Below are 27636 nucleotides of genomic sequence, written 5' to 3' on the forward strand. Positions count from 1 at the left end.
CTGACTCTGTGACCCTGGGCAACTCACTTAACCCTGTTTGCCTCAGTTTCTTCATTTGTAAAATGAGCTGGAAAAGGAAATGGCAAACTACTTCAATATCTTTGCCAAGGAGCAGCTAGGTGGGGCAGTGGATAAGGCACTGGCCCTGGATTCAGGAGGACTTGAGTTCAAATCCAGCCTCAGACACTTGACACTTACTAGCTATGTGACCCTGGGCAAGTCACTTAACCCTCATTGCCCCGCAAAAAAAAAAAAAAAAAGAAAAAAAGAAAGTATTTTTGCCAAGAAAATCTCAAATGAGGTTATAAAGAGTCAGACATGATTGAAACAAGTGAACAACAACAAATTGTAGAATATTAATATAATAGAATACTATTTTGCCACAAGAAATGGTGAAATAGACAATTTCAGAGGAAACTAGGAAGACCTGTATGAATTGATGCTGAGTAAAAAGAACTAGGAGAATAATTTATACAATGATAATAACAGAATGGAGAAATATAATTTTGAGAAACTTGAGACCTGATTAACCACTCAATGATAAACCATGAGTCCAAAAGAATGAAGATGAAATATCTCACTCACCTCTTGACAGAGGTGATACACTTAAAATGCAGGAGACATATTTTCAAAGATGACTAATGAGGAAAATTATTTTGCTAGTGTATGCAGTTTTGTTTTGAAGGCTTTATTTTTCTTTCTTTAATTTGATCAATGGAGGAGAGGATATAATGGTAGTGACAGATTCATATTTAAAATGCTTGTTAATTTAAAAAATAAACATAATAAACTTTTTTTAGAAGAGCATACGCATAATATACATGTATGAAGCTACCACATAATCTATAAGCTTTGGAGGGGAAAGGAAAAAAGAAATAAGCATTTTTATATTTGGGGTCAGCTAAGTGACACAGTGGATAGAGCCCTGGGCCTGGAGTCACAAGGACCTGAGTTCAAGTCCACCCTCAGCTACTTCCTACCTGTGTGATCCTGGACAAGTAGTTTAACCTTTGCCTCTGTTTCGACCATAAAATGGAGATAATAACAACACCTACCTCTCAGTGCTGTGGGAAGAACATATGAGAGAATAATTTTAACATATCTAGAACATATTAAGTGCTATATAAATGTTAGCTATTCTTATTATTGTTATTCTATAAAACCTACTATGTGGCAGGCACTGTGCTAAATGCTTTTCCAAATATTACCTCATTTGATCCTTATGATAACACTGCAAAATAGATGTGGTTATTGTCTCCATTTTACAGTTGAGGAAACTGAGAGGAAATGAAGTTAAGTGACTTGCCCAGTCAGGATCTCACACCTAGCATCTGAGCCAAGAGTTGAAGTCAGGTCTTCCTGACTCCAGGCTTAGCCCTTCCATCTACTTGGCTGCTTCTTTCCTTCGTCCTGAGTCATATTTTCCACCATGTTGTTTGTACCTTCTTCCTCTGAAAGGCTACTTTCTACCACGTTTTTTCACCATCCTCAACGACCAAGACACTCTCAAGAGCCCTGAGTCGATTCAACAACAAGACGAGGTGGGGTAGGGAACTAGGTGGCACAGCGGATAGAGCACCAGCCCTGGAGTCAGGAGGACTTGAGTTCAAATCCCGCCTCAGACATTTGACACTCACTAGCTGTGTGACCCTGGGCAAGTCACTTAACCCTCATTGCCCTGCAAAAAACAAAACAAAACAAAACAAAAAACCCCAACAAGATGAGGAATTGGAAGGAGATCTCTTTTGATCTCAATCATGCAAACTACTGCTGCTGTAGTTTCATTTTTACTTTTATAAAATTGCTCCTGGGACTAAACTGCCCTGTTCAATACAGTTTCATCTATTAGCATGCTTTTACAGACCCAATTAATGGTGTTAGGTGGGCTATGCCTATTTAAGCGATCAAAGGGCTCTTTTTGCCTTATTTCCATTCTTTTCATGGGGTATGATCCCTGTCTACCAATGTAAATATAAGAATGCAAGATTTTAGTAGCTGTGTGACCCCGAGCAAATCACTTAACATCTCTGGGCCTTAACTGCCTCATCTATAAAATAAAGAGGTTGGACCAATTGATCTCTGAATGTACTTTCCAGCCCTAGAATCACGTGATTCTGATTTTTCTGTCACCAGACAGGATAGTCACTTTGGCAAATGGGAAGTGTACAGCTGTTGGGGTAGCCTGGCCCAGAAAGGAAGGAATCAGCAATCTCTGGCTTATCCCTTTTTTGGCTCAGGGAACTGGGATGACCATTTTCGTAGCTGGCCTCTGAGAACATGCTGAGCTTCTTAGCTATCTTGGCCTACTATGGCTAATTCATCTGCTTTCAGGTTGGGATTTTTTCCTCAGGAACTTTTCCCCCGAAACCATGGGTGACATGAAATAAAAATAAAACAAAACAAAACAAAAAGAACCCAAAGTACAGAAACTGATGAGTTTATAGAACACAGAGTTCTTATCCTGTGGTAATTAAAATCTATTCACAAATTGTCTTGATCAGCATTCTGGCCCTATTCTGAGTCTGAAGTCTGTCTAGGGACCACCTTCCCTCCTCCCTTTTCTACACCCCCCCCCCATTCAACCTTTGCTTTCCCAAACCCCATCCTCTGGATAGGAATGGGAGCAAAAGTCCTAGTCCCCATCTGACTAGTCGGAAAATAGGTTAGATAATGGGTTAATGAGTCATTCCTAGGAGAATGATACCTTTATGCTTCTCTACAAACATGTTAGTACGGGTTAGTTCAGCCAGCAGACATTGAGGCACCTTGCTTCCATTCCTCAGAATCTGCCCAGGGAATTACTTTTTGTCCTGATCTATGATTTCATCAATGTAGAGAGATCTCAGAGTGAGAAAATTCCCAGTGCCAATGCAGAGCAGCAGCAGTTCTGCAAGTGATAGTCTTTTTTTTTAAAGTGAGGCAATTGGGGTTAAGTGACTTGCCCAGGGTCACACAGCTAGTAAGTGTTAAGTGTCTGAGGCTGGATTTGAACTCAGGTACTCCTGACTCCAGGGCCGGTGCTCTATCCACTGCGCCATCTAGCTGCCCCAATAGATTTCTTTTTTTGGGGAGGCAATGAGGGTTAAGTGACTTGCCCAAGGTCACACAGCTAGTAGCATCAAGTGTCTGAGGCCGTATTTGAACTCAGGTTGTCCTGAATCCAGGGTCAGTGCTTTGTCCATTGCGCCACCTAGCAGCCCCAAGTGATAGTCTTTTTACAAAGGGTTCTTAACCTAGAGTCTACAAATTTCTTGGTAATATTTTAATGACTTTATTCAATATAATTGGTTTCCTTTGTAATGCTATGTTTTTTTATTTTATGCATTTAAAAGCATTATTCTGAGAAAGGATCCATAGGCTTCAGCAGACTGGCCGAGGGGTTCATGACTCCCCCCAAAGTTCTTAAAATCAGAGGTTTTTTGTTTGTTTGTTTTTTTGGTGAGGCAATTGGGGGGTCACACAGCTAGTAAGTGTTAAGAGTCTGAGGCCGGCTATGAACTCAGGTCCTCCTGACTCCAGGGCCAGTGCTCTATCCACTGCACCACCTAACTGCTCCCAAATCAGAGTTTTTAACCCTAGTCTTAAGTCACTGCCTATGAGCTCTGAGAAGCTCGGCAGCTTGCTAATGGTCACACAGCCAGTACATATCCAATGTGGGACTGAGTTCTTCCTGGACTCCAAAGTTGACCCTCTAGTTTCTGGTGGATTTGTCGTTGTTGAGTCATTTTCAATCTGGTCTGACTCTTTGTTCCCCCATTCCAGTTTGTTTGTTTGTTTGTTTGTTTGTTTGTTTGTTTTGGCAAAAGTACTGGAGTGATTTGCCATTTCCTTCTTCAGTTCATTTTACAAATGAGGAAACTGAGGCAAACAGGGTTAAGTGACTTGCCTAGGTACACATAGCCAGATTTTAAGTCAGGTCTTACTGACTCCAAGCCCAGAACTCTGTCCACTGGTCCACATAGCTGCCCTCTGTTCTGTCAGACAAGACAAAAAGCCCCAATACTCTCTCCCCTTTTTTGATAAAAAGGAAGAAACAAAGGAAGGAAATCAGCATTTATCAAATGTGTAGTATGTGCCAAGTACCATGCTAAGAACTTTACAAATATCCCATCTGATCCTCGCAACTTTGGGAAATAAGCGCTCTCATTATCTTCATTTTACAACTGAGGAAACTGAGGTAAAGAGAGGCTGGATGACCTGTCCAAGGACACATAGCTAGTAAGTGTCTAATGTTGGATTTGAACTCAGGTCTTCTTGACTCCAGACCTACCACTCTATCTCTTGAACCATCTAGCTACCTCTAGGATGGGTAATATGTTGTAGCTTACATTTCTTTAGCACTCTAATACAAAGTGCTTTATGTATATTCTCTTTTTTGATCATCAGCCCTATGAGATAGGTAGTACAAATAGTAAAATCTCTATTTTTAAAAAATAAGGACATTAGGCTCACACTGGTTAAGTGACATGGCCCAGTATGACTTGTATGAAGTAGACAGGAGATTCAAACCTCTTAACTCCAAATCCAGTATTCTTTCTAGCATACCAATTTGCCTCTTTAGAAATATACAGGAAGGGGCAGCTAGGTGGCGCAGTGGATGAAGTGCCAGCCCTGGATTCAGGAGGACCTGAGTTCAAATCTAGCTTTAGACATTTGACACTAGCTGTGTGACCCTGGGAAAGTCACTTAACCCTCACTGTCCCACAAAACAAGAACAACAACAACAAAAGAAATATACAAGAAGTGTAAAGGGACCCCAAACTAACCCAACTTCTACAGCATGGAAGAGATCAGAGAAATCATCTAACTCAAGCCCCTCATTTTACAGAGTTCCACAGACATGAAATACAGAGGGCAATTTGTCCCAAGTCCCCATCACGGGGCCATCCCAAGACAAGGCTATACTTCCTGTGGGTAGCTCTAGAATCCCTACAAGAAAGTTATTAGGGAATGTGGCTTGGCAAAGCCTAAATCCTGGTGTGCAACCAACCTAATGAAGACACTCCCTGGCCCTGGAGCTTCTCATAATGCCAAATAATCTATTGGCAAACATTATTTCTTCTTCTCTTCCTGCTCCACTGCTCACCTTTTCAGATCTTGTACCAGCAGTCTTCTTGCCCTGAGATGCACCCATCCCTGAAGTCCTTTCTTCTCATTGGTAAGTCCCTACTTGGGACCACCATTTCAGGAAGTGTGCAGGCCGTCCATGCTCTCTTCTCTCCTGGATCTGTTGCTGATTGTAGGGACTTTTCCACTTTGCCCCCTTCTTCCTTCTTCTACTTTCCAGCTTTCTTTCATGGGTTGTCTTCCCTCTTGAGAATGTAAGATCTATTAGAGTTGGGATTGTCTTTTTTTCTTGTATTTTTATTTCTAATGTTTGGCATAGTGGTTGGTACACAGTAAGACTTTAATCAATGTTTTGTTTATGTTATTATTCCTGAAAGTAGATTTTCATGAGGCCATCTCCAGAATGTTAAGAGATGGAAGAAAGCTTGAGATATGGGTGCCTTCATAGGACCCAGGGGTAGGGAAAGAACTGTGAAATCCTCTCATACTCTCCTCTTCCTCCTCCTCCTTCTCCTCCTCCTTCTCCTCCCCCTCTCAAAGTGAGCATCCCCATGGATCTCTGATACTACTTTTGGTGAAGCTCCTCTTGGATTCCCAGGGAACAAAAATAACTTTTATTTGATGATTTCTCAGACAATAAACTTATATGATACTTCAACTATCTCTGAAAGGAGGAACTATATGAATGTAAGCAAAACAAACACCCTCTCCTTTTTCTTTGAAGGTAATGAAGAAAATAAAGAAGTGGTGACTAAGTGTGGGCAAAGCTTGTTACTCAAATTACAGACTCATAGATTTAGTGAGAAGGAACCTTAGAAGTCTAGTTCATTCTCTTCCTCCCTTCCTCCTTTTACAGATGAAGAAAAAGGCCCAGAGGGGTTAACTGACTCACTCGCCCAGTGTCACAAAGGTAGTGATAGAAGTAGAATTGGAATCCAGGCTTTCCTACTCCAGAACCAATGAGTGATATTTTCACTGAATTCTGTAACCTTCAATTCAGGCTCTAATTTCAACTAGGAAAGGGGAATGAAACACTGATACAAAGTGATTAGGAAGATTTGCAATGAGATACATAACTGATACTCATTAAATGTCTAAACCATTAAGTCAATCCCATTGTCCATGGGGATTAAAAAATGATAGAAACTTGTTCAATATCCTTCACGTTCTTCACTTTGATGGGAGTATCTGGTTCCCTCAGTGTGATACATCATAATCCTTAGTTGTTTAGTCATTTTGAGTTGTGTCCAACTCTTTGTGACTCCATTTAGGGTTTTCTTGGAAGGGGAGTGGCTTGCCATTTCCTTCTCCAATTCATTTTACAATTGAGGAAACTGAGGAAAACAAGGCTAAGTGACTTGCCCAAGGCCACACAGCTAGTAAGCGTCTGAGGCCAAATTTGAACTCAGGAAGAAAAGTCTTCTTGACTCCAGGCTCAACGCTCCATCTACTGTACCACCTAAGCTGTCCGTAACTCTCAGTAATCAACATGAACTTAGTAGTTAACATAGGAATAAAGACACAGATTTGAAAGGGGCCTTACAGGTCACCTAGTCTATTATTCTCATTTTACAGATGAGGAACTAAAGACAAGAGGAGCTAAATGACTTGCCCAGGGTTACAGAGCTACTAAGTCTCTGGGACAGGATTTGAACTCAGCTCTTCCTGACCCTAAACCCAGAGCTCTATCTACTTATGTCACCTAGGTTCTAAATCATAAATTCCAGATGTCAAAGGTATATCAAAAAGTACTAATCAAAAAATAGAAAAGACAAAAGAGCTTTTGTTTCCTTTCATTCCTTGAAAAATTATTAATTATTAAGATACAAAGGAAGAATTTTTTTCACTATGTATTTGAAAGCTAGACACTAAATTTAAAATAAGCTAAAAACTAAATTTAAAATAATGGCAGGTACAAAAAAAGAACTATTTGTTTCTTGTGAAGGCAATGTGTCCCAGCAGGAAGAGTACATGTTATGAGTCAGGAGACTGGAGTTTAAGTCTCCTGTGCTCTGTGACAGGCAATTTACAACTTCTCTACAATTCAATTTTCCTCATCTATCAAACAGTGATGAAACTAGTCCCCCCTATCTTACAGAGCTGCTGCCAGGATAAAATGAAATAATAGATGTGAAAGTGCTTTGAAATATTATTTGAGTGTATTATTTAGGAAATCATCAAACGAGAGTTATTTCTGTACCCTGGGAATCTAAGACGGACTCCACCAACAGTGGTATCTGAGCTAGAAAGGGATGCTCACTTTGTAAAGGGGAGGGACATGTGTGAGAAGATTCCACATGGGTCCCATGGAGGGCATCCACGTCTCAGATTTTTTTCCATCTCTGAACATCTTGAAGAAGGCCTCATAAATATGTACCTTCAGGAATAACAAGTTTAAAGGATGTATGTAATTAGAATGGGGTGAATAGGTGGGGCAGTGGAGAGAGTACAGGATCTGGAGTCAGGAAGACATCTCCCTGGGTTCAAATCTGGCCATAGACACTAGCTGTGTGACCCTGGGAAGTCACTTAACCCTGCTTGCCTCAGTTTCCTCATTCATCAAATGAGTTGGAGAAGGAAATGGCAAAACACTCCAGTATCTTTGCCAAGAAAACCCAAATGGGGTCACAGAGAATCGAACATGACTGAAAACAACTGGAAAAATGTAATTAGACTATTATTTTATAGGGAAAGATGTAATTATATGCATAAAGTACTTTGCAAAGCTTAAATCTCTATATAAATATTAGTTATTATTACTGTTTTTATTATCCCATCCAGCAAAATGGAGAACACCAAATATACATCCTTCCTCATTTTCTTTCAATATCACCTCACTCTATGGGTTGTTTTAATAATAGGCCCAATTTGAGAAACCCAATAAACTCTCAACATCTATTAAAAGAAAAAAAAATGTAGAGGCAGCATAATCTAGCGACAATAAAGTTGGATTTGGAGTAAGAGGACTTGGATTTGAATTCCAAATCTTTCACCAGACACCTATATGACCTTGAACAATTTATTCAAATTCCCAGAACCTCAAAATAAGAAAATCAGCCTAAATTGTCTCTAAAATCCCTTCCAGGTCTAAATCTATTATTATGAAATTAGTTTTAAGAGCACAGGAAAAAGTTGCCAGCTGTGTGTTTCAAATACATATTTTGCAGTAGTGTTTACAAAATGAAACACTTTGAAAGTATATAATCCTATTCCTGGGAAATATCTAATCCATAGTTACCCCCTGACTCCTGGTTACTGGCTTCTTTATTTAAAACCATTTGTCAGAACCTAGGAGTAGAAACCATTGATAGCTTATGGGTCATATATAATTGTTTGGTGTTTTGGGGTTTTTTTGGTAGGGCAATGGGGGTTAAGTGACTTACCCAGGGACACATAGCTAGTGAGTGTCAAGTGTCTGAGGCTGGATTTGAACTCAGGTCCTCCTGAATCCAGGGCCAGCGCTCTATTCACTGTACCACCTAGCTGCCCCCACCCCGGGTCATATATAATCGTAAAAAAAAAAGTCCCCTGTGTTTCTTACATTGATCTCTTTATACATTTGAATTCTATCATACCAAATTGAGGATGTGACCCAAATAACTTGCCACTCCTGGCCTTTTGAAAGAGTCTTTCAAAATTTCTTTTAAAACAATAACTTAGTCATTAGCAAAATATTTGAGAATGGCGCCTCCCTGCCTTGAATCTTCTCAGGAATGTCAGGGTTTATCTTGAACCAAATTAGCAGCAGGGAATAGTAAACTACATACACACCCACACATATGTGTGTATATGTATATTGTTGTTTGTTCATTTTCAGTTGTGCCCATCTCTTTGTGATCCCATTTGCAGTTTTCTTGGCAAAGATACTGGAGTAGTTTGCCATTTCCTTCTCCAGCTCATTTGGCAGATGAGGAAACTGAGGCAAACAGGATTAAGTGACTTGCCCAGAGTCACACAGCTAGTTAAGTGCCTGGGGCCAAATTTGAACTCAGGAAGATAGTTCCAAGCCTGGCGCTCTATTCCCTGCATCACCTAGCTGCTCCGTGTGTGTGTGTGTGTGTGTATGTGTGTGTGTACATACGCACACAGCTATGTGTGCATGTGTGTATATATAGAGACATATACACAAATAAAATGCATGTATACACACACATATGTATATATATATTTGGTTCACCTTTTTTTGTTATTTGAAATGTAAGTTCTCTGAGAGATGTTGTAACATCTCTGGTAGGTGAAATGTCAGGGAGGAAGAGCTGCTGGACCCATTTTGCTTTGCTTTGGTTTTAGTACAAGAATTTTAAATCTGGATCGGTAAAAGGAGGCAGGTGGGTGTATAGGGGGAGAACAGTTTCCAACATGAAACAGGTCATAGATTTTAAAGTTAGAAGGGATCTCAAAGGCCATCAGGTGCAACCCCCTCATTTTACAGATGAGGAAACCAAGACTGTGAGAATGACTAGCCTAATAGCCCACAGCTACTAACTGTATGAGGTAGGATTTGAACTCTGTTCTTTCTGATTGCAAGCCCAGCACTCTACTACTCCACCTAGTAACAGATATGCAGCAGTACAAGCTGATTTTCTGAGAAATGCCTGGTTAGGGAATCTTGACCTTAAATTGTTCCCTGATTGCTTTGGGGGTTTTGGGGTTTTGTTGTTGTTGGGGTTTTTTTGGACAGGGCAATGAGGGTTACGTGACTTACCCAAGGTCACACATGTAGTAAGTGTCAAGTGTCTGAGGCTGGATTTGAACTCAGGTCCTCCTAAAAACAGGGCCAGTGCTTTATCCACTGCGCCACCTAGCCGCCCCAACCCGGATTCTTTTAAACAACAACAACCACAACCATTTTTGCAAAAGAGTTGAACCTTCAAATCACATTATGGAAAACTGGGTGTGACCAGCTAGCTGTTTAGTGAAGGAGAAGAGATGAGCAGTATTTTGGGGAGATGGGAAGGAGAATAGTTTTAGAATCACAAATCAAAAGCCAAAAGAGACCCCAGAGACACTCAAATGCAACTCCCTCATTTTACAGATGACAAAACTGAGGCTTAGAATGTGAGATGACTAGCCAAAGTTACAAAACTTCTAAAATGTGGATTTTGCATCCAGGTCTGTTGACTTGAGAGACAATGTGCTTTCTGTTAAAGAAGTACCTCAACAAGGAAGATGTCCACAACCAAATGCAGAGTGCATCTACTAACTGTTAATTACCAATGAGCAGAAAAGAAAAGGTAATATGCTGACTGAGAGCCAGGTCATGGGATGAAGATCAAGCTTGTGTACATGGAAAGAGGTGTGTCTGTTGAAAGCAGCTAACAGTATATAACACTTATTAGCTGTGTGACCCTGGGCAATGTTATAACCTCTCTCTCTGACTCAGACTCCTTAGCTGCAAAATTCGGATAATAATAGCACCTCACTCTTCATGACCCCATTTGGGGTTTTCCTTAGCAAAGATACTGAATTGGTTTGCCATTTCCTTCTCCAGGTCATTTTACAAATGAGGAAACTGAGGTGCTAGAGAAGACTTCTGAGAATCCTCTGGCTAGCAGGGAGATCCAATCAATACTTTAAAAAAATAATTCAGGGGGCAGCTAGGTGGCGCAGTAGATAAAGCACCGGCCCTGGATTCAGGAGTTCCTGAGTTCAAATCCGGCCTCAGACACTTGACACTTACTGGCTGTGTGACCCTGGGCAAGTCACTTAACCCCCATTGTCCCACAAAAAAACACAACAACAACAAAAATAATAATTCAGACTATCCACTGGAGGGTCAAATACCAAAGCTGAAGCTTAAAATACTTTTTCCACATAATGAGAAGACCCTGCTGTTGTAAAAGATTGAAGGAAAAGGAAAAGCGGGGAGAGAAGAGGATGAGATGGATAGAGCGTCACGGAAACTTTGAAAGTGAACTTGGACCTAATCTGAGAAATAGCAAAGGATAGAAGGACTTGGAGTATTATGGTCCATGGGATCACAAAAAGTCAGAGCCGACTGAACAACTGAATAAACAACAATAAAACAACAATAGCATTTACCTTCCAGGGTTGTTGTGAGGATTAAATGAGATGTTCTAAAGAGCTCTATAAACCTTAAATTGCTATATGAATACTAGCTATTATTAATTATAAAGCTAGGTTGGCCTTGGGACATCAGCCAACCTTCCTCCTTGGTGGGCCACACACAGTATTTGGCAAATAATGCTAAACCAAAAGCTTACATCATGAAATATTAGGGTTGTTCTTTTTCTTGGAGCCACAACTACAGGGGTTGAAAGGGAAGCCCTGAGGGCTAAGAGTAGGTTTTAATGCCCAAGTTACACTCTTACATAAGATATTTATTACATATTTTTCTATATTATAGTTATCTATTAATCAATCAATGAACATTTATTAAGCACCAACTATTTGCTAGGCACTGTGTTAAGCACTGGGGATACAAAAAGACACAAAAGACAGTCCATGGCCTCAGTCTACTGGGGGAGACAACATATGTGTATATCTGTGCGTAGATATAGATAAATATGTGTACTTACACAAATATATTTTTATTGATTATCAATACATATATACACACATAAATATATATGCACCCATTTCTTTCTATGGGATAAGGTTATCCCAATGATGAGCTTCCTGGGGCATGATAAAATTAGTCAATCGGTAAATGAATAAACATTTAATTCTTGCCTCTTACCCCCTTTTTAGATGGAGGGAAAAGACCCCATATCAGCTAAACTTAATATTCAATGTTCTGCACATAACAGGTTTTTTTAAAAATAGTTCTTGAAGGAATGAATTAGAAATCACACAGGTCAGGGTACTAAGAGGGGTAAATAATGATAAATGGTTCATTAAGAATATAATGTTGGTTGCACAGACCATTCAGGGGTATTCCTTACTGACTTTTGGCCAACCACATATGCAATTAAACATTTGTACATGTCAAAGATAATTAATTCCATGACATCTTCCAGTCACTAGATGACCTAGCACTGAAGGAACCTGACATTTTGGTATCATGTGTCAGTCAGCCCTTGAGTGGTCTCTTGGTCCTTCCCCTGCTCCCATGACAAGTAACAACAGCAGGGGAGAGGATGATGCATCAGCTGAACAAAAAATTGGGGTGCAAAATGTAAAATGCCTAATCAGTAGGCCTGTGAACTCTAGGTTTTCATGAAATTTATGTTTTGATCCTGCGTCCCAGCAGACTGCAATAGTAGTTATAGGTTAAGTTACAGAATCCTGTTTTTAAGTTATTCTATCAATATGGGCTTTGTGTTTTATTTTTGTGCATGGGAAATAAATACCTTCCTATATCTAATTCACAATGTATATTAAATACCTTTGTACTCCTAATTTTGGGGAAATCATAGACAGGAGCTTAAGTCTAAGCTTTAAAAAATGTGTCCCCAGAGAACTAAGGTACTGGTTTAATGAGCCACAGAATATAAGAAAAGGGAGCTGATATCACACGGGCCACCCCTTGCATTCCCCTGTCCAATGCACATGGGCTCCTCAGTGGAGAAGAGAGAGGGTCAAATGCCCCATCCCTTGAGCCCAGAAAGTGTTCTTATTGTGAGAATGATAAAAATTATTTTGTAATCACTGCTCAGAATCACAAATCTTTTTCTTAAACAAACGGAATACCTTCCTAAAGGTATAAAATTATTTTAAATGGATAAAATCATAAATAAAACAATAGACTCTACTATTCGTATTGCAGTTACGTGGCACATTGAATCGAGTGCTAGGCATGGAATCAGGAAGAAATGAATTAAAATCCAGTCTTAGTCACTTACTAGCTGTTTGATTCTAGGCAAGTCACTTAACCTCTCTCTTCCTCAGTTTCCTCATCTGTAAAACAAGGACAATAATAGCACTTACCACTCAAGGTTTCTGTGAGGATCAAATGACATAATATTTGTAAAGTGTTTTGAAAACCTTAAAGTATCACATAAATGCTATCATCATCATTATTATTCAAATACCTCTTCAGAGGGAAAAGGAACATACAGAGTTGACACTAATTGGTAAGTCATGCAGAGTATGCAAAATATGCATTTCATAATCAAGAAAATAAAAAGTCAGAAGGTAAAGCATGTAAATCACAAGCAAAAAGTCTATGCATATTTGTTATGAGTTTTGTTTTTCCTGGAAAGACTTATATGAACTGATACAAAGTGAAATGAGCAGAACCAGGAGAACACTGTACATAGTAAAAGCAATATTGTAGGATGATCAACTGTAAATGACTTAGATATCTCAGCCATACAATTGGAATGATTGGAATGATGCCACCTACTGGAGACTTGCTGTGGGAAAGCTCCACCATGAGGAAAATACCTCAGAGGGCAAGGCCATGTGGCTTTTCCTTGGCGTCAAGAAATGACGTTTGCTCATGGGTGCTGTCTATCAAGGCTACCAGCCAATCAACTTGAGGAGCCTCCTATTTTCTGGGAGGAGACAGGAAGGAGGAAAGAGAGCCTATGCGGAGAGCTCTCGCCTTTTTTGGGTTCCTGACTTGATGGTGGTGGTGGCAGCAGAGGACTTCACAGGAAATTTGAGGAAAGATAGGAATGCCAGGCTGTTGGAATTCTGTTCTCAATCTTTTTCTTTCTATTTTTCAATAAACCCTTAAAAACCTAAACTCGTTTTATCAGTGATTTTAGTCAGTTTCCCCCAAAACTGGGGGAACAGATTAGAATCCACATTTAGAATCTTAAATTACACACAATGATCTAATACAATTCTGAAGAACTTGTGATGAAAAATGTTACCCATGTACAGATAAAGAATTGATGGGGAAAAAAATTAAAATTAAAAAAAAAGAATTGATGGAGTCTGAATGCAGATAGAAGTATACTCTTTTTAAACTTTCATTATTTTTCTTGGGGGTTTTTTGGTCTGTGTTTTCTTTCACAACATGACTAATATAGAACTCTGTTTTGCGTGACTGAAAGTGTATAACCTCTATCAAATTGCTTGCCTTCTCAATGAGGGGAAGGGGAAGGAAGGAGGGAGAGAATTTGGAACTCGAAATTTTAATAAATTAGTGTTAAAATTGTTTTCACATGTAATTGAGAAAAAATGAACTATTAAATAATTTTTAAAAAGAATTTTTTGTTTGTCCTTTTCAACTGGGGGGAGGTGGGAGAGAAGGGAAGAAAGAAACAAGCATTTATTAAGTGTCCATAGTGCCAGTCACTGTGCTAAGTTTAAAGGGAGTAAAAGTAAATTTTTGTTAACAGAAAAAAATTACAGGCAGAATTTAATGAGCTAACTATCCAAAACTTCCTACTCATCCTTCATACTTCCTCATAAAGCCTTTTCGACTCCAGGCCTTGTGGATCTTCCCTTCTGTGAAGAGGATCATATAACACATATAGTATATCCATAATTTAGTAATTAATTATGTACTGCTTTGTATTGTTTTGTGGGTTAATGTAGGTCAATCTTGTCTCCCCTATTAGGTTATAAGTATCTTGATGGCAGATAATAACATAACTATTTCTTTGTCCATCTCTCCCTTCCATGGCTCCAAGCACAATGTGAAACACATATCATTTAGTAAATATTTAATTACTCATCAAAATGCTTGATGATTGACTTCAGAGCCATTTGATTCCTTTGTACCCCGATACAAGCCTGAGTGAGTGAATAAAAGAGGGACCTGAAGAAGCAAATTTTTTTTTTAAATCTTCTCTCTTCCTTGCCCAAGTCATTTCTTGGTGCAGAGGGCTATTTCATCTCTTAAAATTTTCTGTGTGATCATATTCATATTGGCATTACCATTAGACAATTTGGGGTTTGGGAGGCTCTAGGTATCACTTTAGGTTTTTATGAGGCCTTCAGCAGAATGTAGAGTGCTATCAAGGAAGGAAATTATAATTATAATTTCCTTATAATATTAACAAGCTCAAGATGAGTCATGTTAACAATCATTCACAACACACTAGGCACTTTGCTAAGCAGGAGAAATACAAATAAAGGCAGAAAGGCAGTCCCTGCCCTCAAGGAGTTTACATTCTAATGGGGAAGACAGCACATAAAAGGAAACTGAAAAGGACATGGGAGAGATGAGAGAGATCTGGTGGGGGATGAGAGAGAAAGTCCAGACTGCCAGGAGTGCAGCCTGGAGAGGAATGAGGACATGGCTGACCTGGGTATCCTCCTTAAAATGGAGCTTCTGGAAGGATCCAACCAATCAAAGGGAGAGGCAACAGGGGAAGAAGGTACAGACAATGTGAGATGTTCAGGGCTGATGTGGACTTCTGGGGTTGTGATAATTTTTTTTTTTTTTGCAGGGCAATTGGGGTTAAGTGACTTGCCCAGGGTCATGCAGCTGATAAGTGTTAAGTGTCTGAGGCCGGATTTGAACTCAGGTCCTCCTGACTCCAGGGCCAGTGCTCTATCCACTGCGCCACCTAGCTGCCCCCCATAATTACTTTTAAAACAAATATGATAATAGCCATTGTGGTGTGGCAGATAGAGAGTTGGCCTTGAGGTCAAGAAGACCTGATTTCAAGTCCTACCTTGGACACTGCATGATCCTGGTCAAGTCACTTAAACTCACAATGCTTGAGGCTGCACTGAAGATGATGACCTGGATTGGTAGAGGGGTTTTCTTACCTGGGAATTCTGAATTTCAATGAAAGAACAGATCCAGATCCTATTCCCATAATTACAATTAGCACTTAATAATTAAAACAACTCACATTTACCTACCAGTTTAAGGTTTACAGATCAGTTTCTGCATTACAGGGTCAGCTTGGTGGCACATTGGGCCTAAAGTCAAGAAACCCGAGTTCAAATTCAGCCCCAGATACTTACTAGCTATGTGACCCTAGGCAAGTGACTTCACCCTTTTTGACTCAGTTTCCTCATCTGTAAAATGAATTGGAGAAAGAAATGGCAAACCACTCCAGTATTTTTGCCAAGAAAACCTCAAATGGGGTCAAGAAAAGTCCAACATAACTGAAACAACTGAACAACAACATCAACAAACAATTCTCCATTAAAAACTCTATGAGATGGGGCAGCTCGGTGGCTCAGTGGATAGAGCACCAGCCCTGGATTCAGGAGGACCTGAGTTCAAATGTGCTCTCAGACACTTGACACTTACTAGCTGTGTGACCCTGGGCAAGTCACTTAACCCCAACTGTCTCACCAAAAACAAACAAACAACAACAACAAAAACTCTATGAAGTAAATAGTACAAATATGATTATCTACATTTTACAGATGAGAAAACTGCAGTTCAGGAAAGTTGAATGGGTTGCTTCTGCCAGTGAATCACTGGTCAGTTTTGCTCTATCCCCACAATGGGAAATATCATATAATTGTTACTCAAAAGCATTAGTTAATTAATTGAAATATAGAGACTTACAAAATTCAGTTTCCCTTATTATTCCCATTCCCTTTGGCTTATAGTCAGTCCTAAAACCTGTTGCCTAAGCAAACTAAATATTAGCTTGCAGTGTAAAGAAAGAATAATACCATCTCTGATGCTTACTGAGCTATGTTGTGACTCTGAGCAAGTAACTTAACCTTTCCCACCCTCAGTTTCCTCATCTGTAAAGTGGGGATAATAATAGTGTCTGTCTCACAGGGTTATTTTGAGAATGTAAATGTGAGCTATTATTTTTCATTAATTTACTCATTATTTTTCCCTATTGTAGATATAGTTAAATACCCTAATCAACAGAGAGAAGACCTAGAAGTTATACCTCACTTCTGACACATATAGGCTGTAGGACCCTAGGCAAGTCACTTAACCAACTGCACAGAACCCCAGGCAACACTAAGCCAATAAATTGCAGAATAACTGCCAGTTTGTATGAATGGCCTTCAATTAAAACCTGAAGTCTAAACCAACTAAAGACGGATTGTAACACTTACTAGATGGGGGGTGGGGAGGGCTTCCATACATCCATGAAATCACAAGTCACACCAAAAAGAAAAAAGACAGCCAGAATATATAATAATTATAGCTAACATTTATAGAGTGCTTACTATATATTAGGCACTTTACAATTATTATCTCATTAGATCCTCCCAACTACATATAAACACAAATAAATATACATACACATATAAATATATGCACACATATACATATAGATCTCTACACCACAACACATATACATACATACACACACAATTATATATAGTCACAATTCAAAACATACCAGCAATATAACTATATAAGGAGGCTAATTATATTGATGGTAAAAGCTATTTTGAGTACTAATCAGCTAGGCCTTCATATTTCACAAAAGAAATTCAATTCTACTAGGCCAAACAAATGGAAACATTGCTTCACCAGCATACACCTTTGCAACCTCTCCTTGGGGCTTCCTTTCCTCCTTCAAAGAAGGGAAAGGCAACAAGCTGATATATATTCTATTTACATTTCATCTCTTCCTGTGTTAACTGCGACTTTTCTACCTGCAAACTCTGACTCCTGCTTTCTACCCCCCAGAAGTAGAATATTAAACAACCTGCTTGTCCCACTGCAAATTTGAAAGGAAAGTGTGGGAGTTACAAGAATGAACACCCAGCAAGTCAGAATTTACCATGGCTGATATTTAAGCCACCTCACTACATTACATCATGCATGTTGTAGTGGTGCTAATAAACACATCTTTTAACAGGCAACTGGTTTCCCGAGTCTGATGTTACAATTTGTCTGAATGTTGGTCTAGCAATAATTACCACAGATGCTTTCTACAATGTTGAATGAGTTTTTTTCAATGGTCTTTCGGAATGAAACTGATATCTTCCATCAAAACTCAAAACAACCAAAAAACCCCATGTAATTTGCAATTTACTGTGACATGGGAGGCTTATGGGACTCCAAAGGAAAGGTGAGATCCCAGGGCTCAGTGACTTAGCAGGAAAGAATCAAACTTCAGTGTTGGGCATTTCTTGCGGTTTCAGGTAAAATCAGAGAGGTGGGGGTTGGTGCAAAGAAAGAAAACTGAGACGAAACCTGTCTCCACTGATCGAAGAAATCAACATGTAATCTTGGTGTGAAGGCTGATGCCACGCACTGGCTGTCACTTAAACTCGCTGGGGATGCCATCTGGCCCACTTGAGGCCTACAGGTGATTAGGGACCCCTCAGGGCCCAGTTAAACACATCCTAAAGGAACTCGTGGCCCCAGTCAAAGAACAATTGAGGTTTCTCAGGTTTCTAGCCACTAATGCGGGTTTTAGCTGCGCAGGGCACTAAGCCTAAGACCTGGCTGCCTGAGGAAATCCAACAGGTGTCCAGTCCAGGAAGAGGGGGAGGGGAAAACACACCTCCACCAGCCATAGACTCCAGGGGCATTTTCCTCTCTCCTGCCCCACAAAAGAAGTAGGGCTGCTCTCATCGAAGGTGCTTGGGTTATGTTCGACCTGAGAGAGTAAAAGATTTTCTCCACAATAAGAAATAAAAGGGGGGGGAGGGGTAGCAGAAGAAGAAGTGGGGTGTAAGGCAATTGGAAACGCAATTCCTTCATTCTCCCCCCTAAACCCTTGAATGGAATCCAAACCTTTCCATCCCCTCCCAGTAACATTTGAGGAAAGCGCTTACAGCGAGCTAGGGGCAGATGCCAGAAGCCAAGCTACAGAGGCGGACCGGATTGGGGGGGAGGAGAGCTTTAGACGAGAAAGGGGGAATCGCGAAAAGGATATTGGGGGTAGGCGAGGAAATGGGGGACCCGCACCCACCTTCTCCCTCTCCCACGCAGAGATACTTGCCTTGCCCTCCCTGGCTTAGACTCCCGGGCTCCTGCCACTCTTTGGCGCTCCGGGAAGCTCCCATAGGCAGCACCGAGCGCTGGCTGTGCGCTCCAGGGGACTGCCCGGGGCGGGAGCTTCTAAGAGCCCCGCGCAGGTGGCCGCTCGCTCCCCTGTCCGCTGCCCGCGTCCGGGGACTCCCGGCCGGAATCGCGGAGGAAGCTAGTGCAGTTGCAGCTGCCGGAGCCAGAGCGTTTCCCGCGCGGTTGTCGCTGCGCGCAGCGCGCACCGCCGCCCCGGCCGCTGCAATAGCGGCGGCAGCCCGGGCCACAGCGGGAGCAGCTGCGCGAAGCTCCCACTCAGTCCGCGCCGCAGGGAAGGAGCTGGAGCTCGGTGGGCCCCCTGCAGGTGGGGAATGAGGGAGAGGAAGGGAGAGAGCGCGGAGCCGCTCCAGGGGAGTCTGGAGGCGTGGAGAGGAGCTGCGTGGCAGGAGCGCTGCGGCTCCCGGGGAGGGGCGACCCAGGAGAGGGGGTGGACAGGGAATGATGAGATCTACTGCATGCCTCTCTCCAACCCCATCCCCATCTCTCCCCGGTCTCCGCCTCTTCTGAGACTCTCGGAGGGCACACTTAGGAAATGCTAAGTGCAGTGCTTTGCTAGCTCCTGGGGAAACCGAGTGACCAACCCTCAACCCCGACCCCCCCCCCCCAAACAAACAAACAAACAAACAAAAAAACAACAACAGAAAATCGAGAGCGGGGAAGAGTCACTAAGTGAACTTTAGTGGACTGAACGTTGCACGTGCCTGCAGCCTCTATCTGCTCTCACACTGGCCCAAGTCGTGAAACCGCCCCTCCCCCCCAGCCCACCACTTCCTCTAGCCCTGAGCGGCCCAAGTCTCATTCTCTTGCTTCCCTTCCCTATATGCTGAACGAATCTGGAGCTCCCACCTTCCTCCCATCTATATCCTACCTCTGCACTTATCCCTTTGGGGATCAACATGGACAGCTAGTGTACCCGGGGAGGGAACAAGAAGGGGGATGATTCGAAGGAAGGAGACTCGTTAAGATACAGCTGATACTAGGAAGGCAGCAACGATCTTCCCCTTCCCTGAGGAAGGAGAATGCCCACCAGAAAGGAGGGCAACTTGTTCACTCAGCCAGGAGCAAATCTAGAGACAAAACAACTGTCCATGCTCATCTACAGAGGTGCTTATGCGATGAAGTGTCAGTCGGCTTCTCATCCCCTCTGCAAAGCCAACACCAAGCCTAGTCACTTACCAACACTCATTATAGAACCTCCTACGACCCAGCATGTCTAAATATAAGATTGGCACCTCAAGTCTCCCTAGAATGATTTAGATCTGCCATACAACGTGGTGCAAGCCCACATGCTCCTGCCCAAAAGGAATTGGGCTGGTTTTAAACCTTAAAAATTAAAATTTAAAAAAAATCAGATCCATCTGTTTGGGTCCTGTACTTCTACAAACTAATGATGCTCTTCCCCCCTCCCCTCCCCTCCCCACCCCGTGCCTCAAGTGAATCATCAGGATTAATGACACTGGTAAGTGGGAGAAGGGTCAGGGGTGAGTGTTTAATTTGCTTAATTTTTAAAGGTTCTTATTAGGCTGGTATGGATAGTGAAAGTTATCTGCTGTACTAATTTTAGCTTCAGGTCTGGAGGTGACAGGAGAATGAAATGTTATGATTGCGCACACACTAGAAAGAGATCCTGACTTCTTGTTTTTTGTTTGAGCTTGTTTAAAGGGCGAAATAAAACACATCTAGGTAAGATAATGTGATCATGAAGACACTGTTTTTGATTGTAGGCCCTCAATAAATGTTTATTGGTCTCATAGCATTAGAGACTGAGTTGGAAAGGACCTCAGACATTATCTAATCCAACCACCACAGTTCACAGAGGCGGAAACTGAGATATTGACTTGGCCAGTGTCACACCTAGTAAATGTCTGAGGCCAGATTTGAACTCATGAAAAGGATTTTCCTGACTCCAGACCCAGCATTCTATCTACTGTACCACCTAGTTGCCCTGGTTGCTGTTTAGGGAACTCGAAAAGATTCTTTGTGCATAGTGATGATGAAAATGAAATCTACTCACACAAAGAAAAGGTGTGACTAGAAGGCTCAGAATCCTAGAGACCTGTTGAAATTAATTTTTTAAAAGACTGAAGGACAGTAAAAATGGTTTGCCTAAAGTCACTGCAAAGTCTTACAAAGCCAGAACTAAAAATCAGGACTTCTACCTCCAATTCAAGGGACTCCTTCCACTATACCCAGCAATGCAGTTGCTTAGTATGTATGGAATAGGTTATTTAAGGGATTGTTTTCTCTTGGAGGAATGAAAGGTGAATTAGATGCAGGAGAAAGTCACTCAAAGCATATCTTTATGTAGCTAAAAAGGGGAAGTTTTTTTTTTAAATGGATTGTTCCTTTTGTACAAGAAATTCATTTAGAAATTCATTTTAAAATTTTAAGTAAGGTCTTTGAGCTTCATGGAAGAAAGGAGCTGTAATAAAGAACAAATTATAATTTAGACCAAGGAACCCCCAAAGTATTAATAGCTCAGAATATGGTTGACTGACTCATGAAAGTTAGACATAATGGATTTGAAGGTATGACTTTCTGTTTTATAAAAACCCTCAAGCTGAGACCAAACAATGACAGTGCCCTGAATCACCCTCTTCTATTCCTCCACCTTCAGCCTTTTTTTCCTTGATTGTTCAAAATCATACCTATTTTTGTTCTTGTACCTGCTTAATGAGAGGCCTTGTATAGTAATGGAAAGAAAGCCTCTCTTTGAGCCACTAAGAGCTGGGTTCAACCCACTTTTGTTATGCTACGTGTGATCCTAGGTATATTTCTTAACCTTTCAGTGGCAACTATGAATGAATTAATGAATGAATAGCATTTATGGAATACCCTAGTTAGCACTTAAGGATAAAAATAAAAAATCTGGACAGTTTCTGCCCTTCAGGGAAAGGTACATTTGAGAGATATTGAAAAGGTAGAAACAAGATTTGACACCAGATTGTATATATGGAAATAAGTGAGAATGAGAAATCAAAGAGGTTTTAAGGAACAAAAACAAGAAATTTTTATGCTGCAAAACTAACAGTCTTGTTAGTTTAGGAAAGAAAGTAGAATTGGCCTTTCTTCTTCCCCTGATCTTAACCCCCAAGAAAAATTGTCCTTTGGGACAGCCAAAATTTTGAATGTTGAAACATTCAATGACTGTATTTACATTTTCATCCTCCACCAAATTATCACCATTGTCTTAAAATATTATCTGTTGAATGTCTAGATGTGTCAGAAGCACTCAAATTAGATCTGGTCTCTGCCCTTCAAGTACTTTGTTCTAAGAAAAAAACCCACCATCATTAAGTCCTAAAGAGTGATGTGAATTTAATTAATCAATTCATTTTTGATCAAAGGCAACAGGAAGACTGTAATAAACCTTTATTGAAACCACATAGAAATGAAAGAGGCTTTTCTGACTGAAGAAAAATCCCATGGGTTTTCTGATACACACACATTATCAGCAATTAAGCAAGTTTCTGCAAATGGACTATTGAGCACATATTTTAGGGAGCAGAGGGAGTTTAAGCCTGTAATTTCATCAATGCGGGAAACTCCTGGTGTGGAAATAACCTCTATTAATGTCAGATGGGCAACTCACCTTCTCTCTCTGTAACTTAGTCTTGGAAAATTGCCTGGGCATTGAGAAGTTAATTGACTTGCCCAAGGTCACACAGATTTAATGTATCCCAGGCAGGATTGAATCCAGGCCTTCTTGATTCCAAGGACATGTCTCCACCTGATTGCTTCATATATGTATATACATATGTGTATATCTAAACATCTATATCTATATGGATGTGTATGTGTATAATGCATTGCATATGGCATGCACAAAGCTGACCTTCCTATTTCTAGCCAACTATATGTGTATGATTCAGTGCTAAAGGAGCTTGGTACTTTGGGGATGTTGAACCCTTGGCTGCTTCTGGAAATGTGAGACTCAGTGCTGAAAAATCTTGGTGCTTTCGTATGATGTAGCAAATCCTGAGTGGCCTCAGTTTTCCTACCCATCTACTCCAAGCAGCAAAAGGGGGTGGGGCAGGGCAGAAGGCTTTGTCAGTTAAAAAGGAGAAACATTTGCAGCTTCCTCTCATCCTTCATCTCTCTATCACTAGACTTCTCATAAAGGAATATAGGCTTATAATGATCCCTCAGCCATTCCCATGAAGAACACTGACTCTACCAGGTGAGTTTGTATTTAAGCATTTGCCTTTTTCACTCTGTGTATAATTTCCTTAGTATGCGACTAGAGATAAACTTATGCAGGCTTGGAGCTGACCTGAGTTCATAATATCCTGAGTCCATCTGGTGGAGCTCACTGGTGGCAAGTGAAATGAGGAATGTCTATTCAGTAATCCCGCAATCTGCTTTATATTCTCATGAGAAGTATCAGTCTTCCAAGAGAGTATAATTGTAGTTATACGTTGTTATTGAGGGGCAGCTAGGTGGCACAGTGGATAGAACACTGGCCCTGGATTCAGGAGGACCTGAGTTCAAATCCAGCCTCAGACACTTGACACTTAACTAGCTGTGTGACCTTGGGCAAGTTACTTAATGCCAATTGCCTCACCAAAAAAAAAAGTTGATATTGAATGATTATAAGTCATTCTATTAGTATACTTTTGAGTCTTTTGTGTTTTACCATTTCTTTTGTGTAGAGAAAATAAATATCTGTCCCATACCTGATTTATACTATATACTGAGTACCCTCCCCCTTTGGAAATATCCTAGACAGGAACAAATATCTAAGTTCTAAGTAAGCCATCCCTAGTGCGTGGGGACTAGGGAGTAAAAAGCTGAAGAACATAGGAAAAGGAAGCCTAACCCATTTCATTACAAGCCAGGATCTACCAAGACTAACCATTGTCCAGACCATGTATGTGAGTACAGAGGAAAAGGTCACTTTAGTGAAGAAGAGTTGCTATGACTCCTATTCTAGAAAATACTGTTAAAGACTATATGAGTCTCTGGGGGACAGCTTACTCACTGGTATGTATCATCATTTTCTATGATTTCTGACAGTAGTCCTGTTTGGTTTCTCTTAAAATCTAAATCTGTCCATGTTTAGATGCTCTGTGCTTTTAATCAAAAAACAGTGACTACACCCATGGGCAGGAGAAGATATAATGAAATTACTAGATTATCTGGCTAAGAATATTAAGCCATGGCAGCAAGAAGTCTCCTAAAACCTTTTTTAAATCAAATCTCTGACCCAATAGTTATATAAATAAGCAAAGGCTAGTACAGTAAAAAACTGTACATCTGAGAGATCTTCATAACCTCTTGCTTGGACTACTGTAATAGCTTCCTGGGGCAACTAGGTGGTACAATGGATAAAGCACCGGCCCTGGATTCAGGAGGACCTGGGTTCAAATCTGACCTCAGACGCTTGATGCTTAACTAGCTGTGTGACCCTGGGCAAGTCACTTAACCTTCATTGCGCCACCCAAAAAAAAGTGTAATAGCTTCCTAATTGGTCTCTGTGCCTCTAATCTCCCACCTCTTCAATCCATTTCCCACTTATCTGTCAAATCAATCTTCCTGTGGAACAAGTGTGACTGTGACACTCTCCTGCTCAAAAACTTCAAGGGACCCCCTAGAATTGAATGAATGAGAAAGCATTTTGAGAGCACTTGTTCCATGCTAGTCATTGTAATAAGCTCTGGGAACACAAATACCAGCAAGTAAAATGGTTCTTGCCTTCATGGAACCCATGAGGGAAAGATAACATCTATAGGGAATGGTGGCCAAATAGAAATGTTTGGGACAGGAAAATAAGAGGGAATAGTGATGGAATAATAGGGCAATTTAGTAATATATCCTTTCCAGGAATGGTAGTGTTGATTTTTAAATTCAATTTTATTTTATTTTCAGTGTTTGCATTCTCTCCCTCCAACCGCCTCTTCCCACTCATTGAAAAAGCAAGAAAAATAAAATCCCTGTTACGAATATATGTGTGTGTCTTCAAGAAAAATAAATTCATGAGTTGGCTATGTCCAAAAATATAAATAGTCTCAATCTGCACTCTGAGGCCATTGTCCCTCTATGGAAAGTGGGTAGCATGTTTTATCATGAGTCCTTTAGAATCATGTATGTTTGTTATGCCCATCAAAGAGCCTACCTCTTTCTAAGTTGTTTGTCTTTAAAATGTTGGTGTTACTGTTTAAATTATTCTCCTGGTTCTGCATAGTTCATTCTGCATTAATTCATAGAAATCTTCCTAATTGCTCTGAAACAGCAGATGATGATGATGAGTTGATGATGATGGAGGAAGTTGAAGATTGATTGAGGAGGACTGATGATTGAGGAGGAGGATTGACAATGATGAGGATTTACTGAGGATGAAGAGGAAGATTGATGGGTGATGATGGGTTGATGATGATGGCAAAACATATGGTACTTTGTTGGGCTATTGTGAAGAAAATTCTTTGTCAATATAAGGTACTATATAAATGCTATCTATTACTGTTGTTACAATAATAAACCTCATTGGTTTACCATAAGGAAATCTCTCTTTAAAGTACTATATGAATGTAGTTTACTATTTAAAAAAAATTGATGAGCAGGATGCTATCAGAAAGACCTGGAAGGACCTGCAGGAGCTGATGCAAAATGAAATGTACTGTATATAAAATAATAGTAATATTGTGAGATGGTCTGCTATAAATGACTCAGTTATTTTCAGCAATGCAATAATCCAAGACAATTCTGAAGGTCTTATGAAAAATGCAGTCCATCTACATAGAGAGAACTGATGGTATTTGAATACAAATTGACACTTTTTTTGTTAATTCCTTTATCTGAAATTTTATTTTTGTCTATTTTCTTTCACAACCTCGCTAATATAGAAATGTTTTGCATGACTGTTCATGTATTGCTTCAGTTCAGTTCAGTTGTTGAGGGAGAGGTGGGGAGGGAGGGAGAAAGAGAATTTGGAACACAAAGGTTTTGTTTTTTTTAAATTGATGTCAAGGGGCAGCTAGGTGGTGCAGTGGATAGAGCACTGGCCCTGGAGTCCGGAGTACCTGAGTTCAAATCCGACCTCAGACACTTAACACTTACTAGCTGTGTGACCCTGGGCAAGTCACTTAACCCCAATTGCCTCACAAAAAAAAAAAAATTGATGTCAAACATTGTGTGTTGATCAACTGTGATAGACTTGATTCTTCCCAGCAGTACAATGGTACAGGGTAGCTCCAGAGGGCTTAGGGTTAGGGTTAGGGTTAGGGTTAGGGTTAGGGTTAGGGTTAGGGTTAGGATGGAAAGGATTCTCCAAATCCAGAAAAAAAAAAAAAGAACTGTGGGATATGGATGCAGATTGAACCATACTATTTCTTTTGTTTTTGGAGCCGTTGTTTTTCTTTTTTGGGGTTTTTCCTTTTTGCTCTTATTCTTCTCTTATAGAATGACTAGTGCAGAAATATGTTTAGTGTTATTGTACATATATAACCTATATCAGCTTACTTGCTGTCTTGAGAAGGGGGGGGGACGGAGGGAAGGGAGAGAGAAAAATTTGAAACTAGAAATCTTATAGAAATGGGTGTTGAGGACTGTCTCTACATGTAACTGGAAAATGATAAAATACTTTTATTATTAAAAAATGTATCAGAACAAGAGGAAGCTTAGTGAGAAATGTACACAAAAAGGCCAACTTTAGACTAACATACTAAATATTTTATATATCTAAAAATCAATCTGCATGTAATAGAAATTGAGCTCCACATACAAAAATAATTGATGTCAAAATTTGTATTTTACATGTAATTTGGAAAATAAAATTCTAGATCTTTTTTTTTTTTTTTTTTGGCAATTGTGGTTAAGTGACTTGCCCATGCTCACACAGCTAGTAAGTGTCAAGTGTCTGAGGCCGGATTTGAACTCAGGTACTCCTAAATCCAGGGCCGGTGCTTTAACCACTGCGCCATCTAGCTGCCCCCTAGATCATTTCTTACAGCACAATAGCATTCCATCAAATTCATACACATTGGGGGCAGCTAGATGGCGCAGTGGTTAAAGCACCGGCCCTGGATTTAGGAGTACCTGAGTTCAAATCCGGCCTCAGACACTTGACACTTACTAGTTGTGTGACCCTGGGCAAGTCACTTAACCCTCATTGCCCTGCAAAAAAAAAAAAATCATACACATAACTTGTTCAGTCATTCTTAACTGGGGGGGCACCCTCTCAGTTTTCAATTTTTTGCCACAACAAAAATAGCTGTCGCTAAAATTATTTTGGTATATTTATAGGTCCTTCCTCTTCCTCTTTCTATCCCTTTAGGTCTATAGATCTAATAGTGGCATTGCTGGGTCAAAAGATATGTAGAGTTTAATGGCTTTTTGGGCATTTGCTTTCTGGAATAGGTGGACCAGGTTCATAGTTCTGCCAACAGTGCGTTAATGTGCCTGTTTTCCCACAACTCTTCCAGCATTTATCATTTTTCTTTTTGTTTTTTCAGGTGTAAGGTGGAACCTCAGGGTGTTTTTTATTTGTTTTTTGTTTTGTTGTTGTTGTTGTTGTTTTATTTTGTTTTGGATTTTTTGTAGGGTAATGAGGGTTAAGTGACTTTCCCAGGATCACACAGCTAGTAAGTGTCAAGTGTCTGAGGCCGGATTTGAACTCAGGTCCTCCTGAATCCAGGGCCAGTGCTTTATTTACAGCACCGGCTAGTTGCCCCTCAGGTTTGTTTTAATTTGCATTTTTCTTTTTTTTCTTGCTCTTTTTTTGTTCGTTTTTGGTGAGG

The 27636-nt window shown here is 40.4% G+C and overlaps 1 protein-coding gene across 3 annotated transcripts in view; it reads right to left on the reverse strand.

Moving 5' to 3' along the window:
* The window catches only part of CRACDL (CRACD like), a 255354-nt gene extending 236095 nt beyond the window's left edge, over window positions 1-19259 (reverse strand). The window contains exons 1-2 of one of the 3 annotated variants that reach the window (XM_043990988.1): window positions 18819-19259; window positions 12873-12927 (exon numbers count right to left, since the gene is read on the reverse strand). The gene's annotated coding sequence lies outside the window, so the exon portion shown is untranslated. Of the gene's footprint in view, window positions 1-5086; window positions 5138-12872; window positions 12928-18818 lie in introns of those variants that run through there. The other 2 variants (XM_043990986.1, XM_043990990.1) reach the window with 2 other exon arrangements.
* Between the last annotated feature and the right edge of the window lie 8377 nt (window positions 19260-27636).

This window comes from Dromiciops gliroides, chromosome 3 (genome assembly GCF_019393635.1).
Source record: "Dromiciops gliroides isolate mDroGli1 chromosome 3, mDroGli1.pri, whole genome shotgun sequence".
Classification (NCBI taxonomy): Eukaryota; Metazoa; Chordata; class Mammalia; order Microbiotheria; family Microbiotheriidae; genus Dromiciops; species Dromiciops gliroides.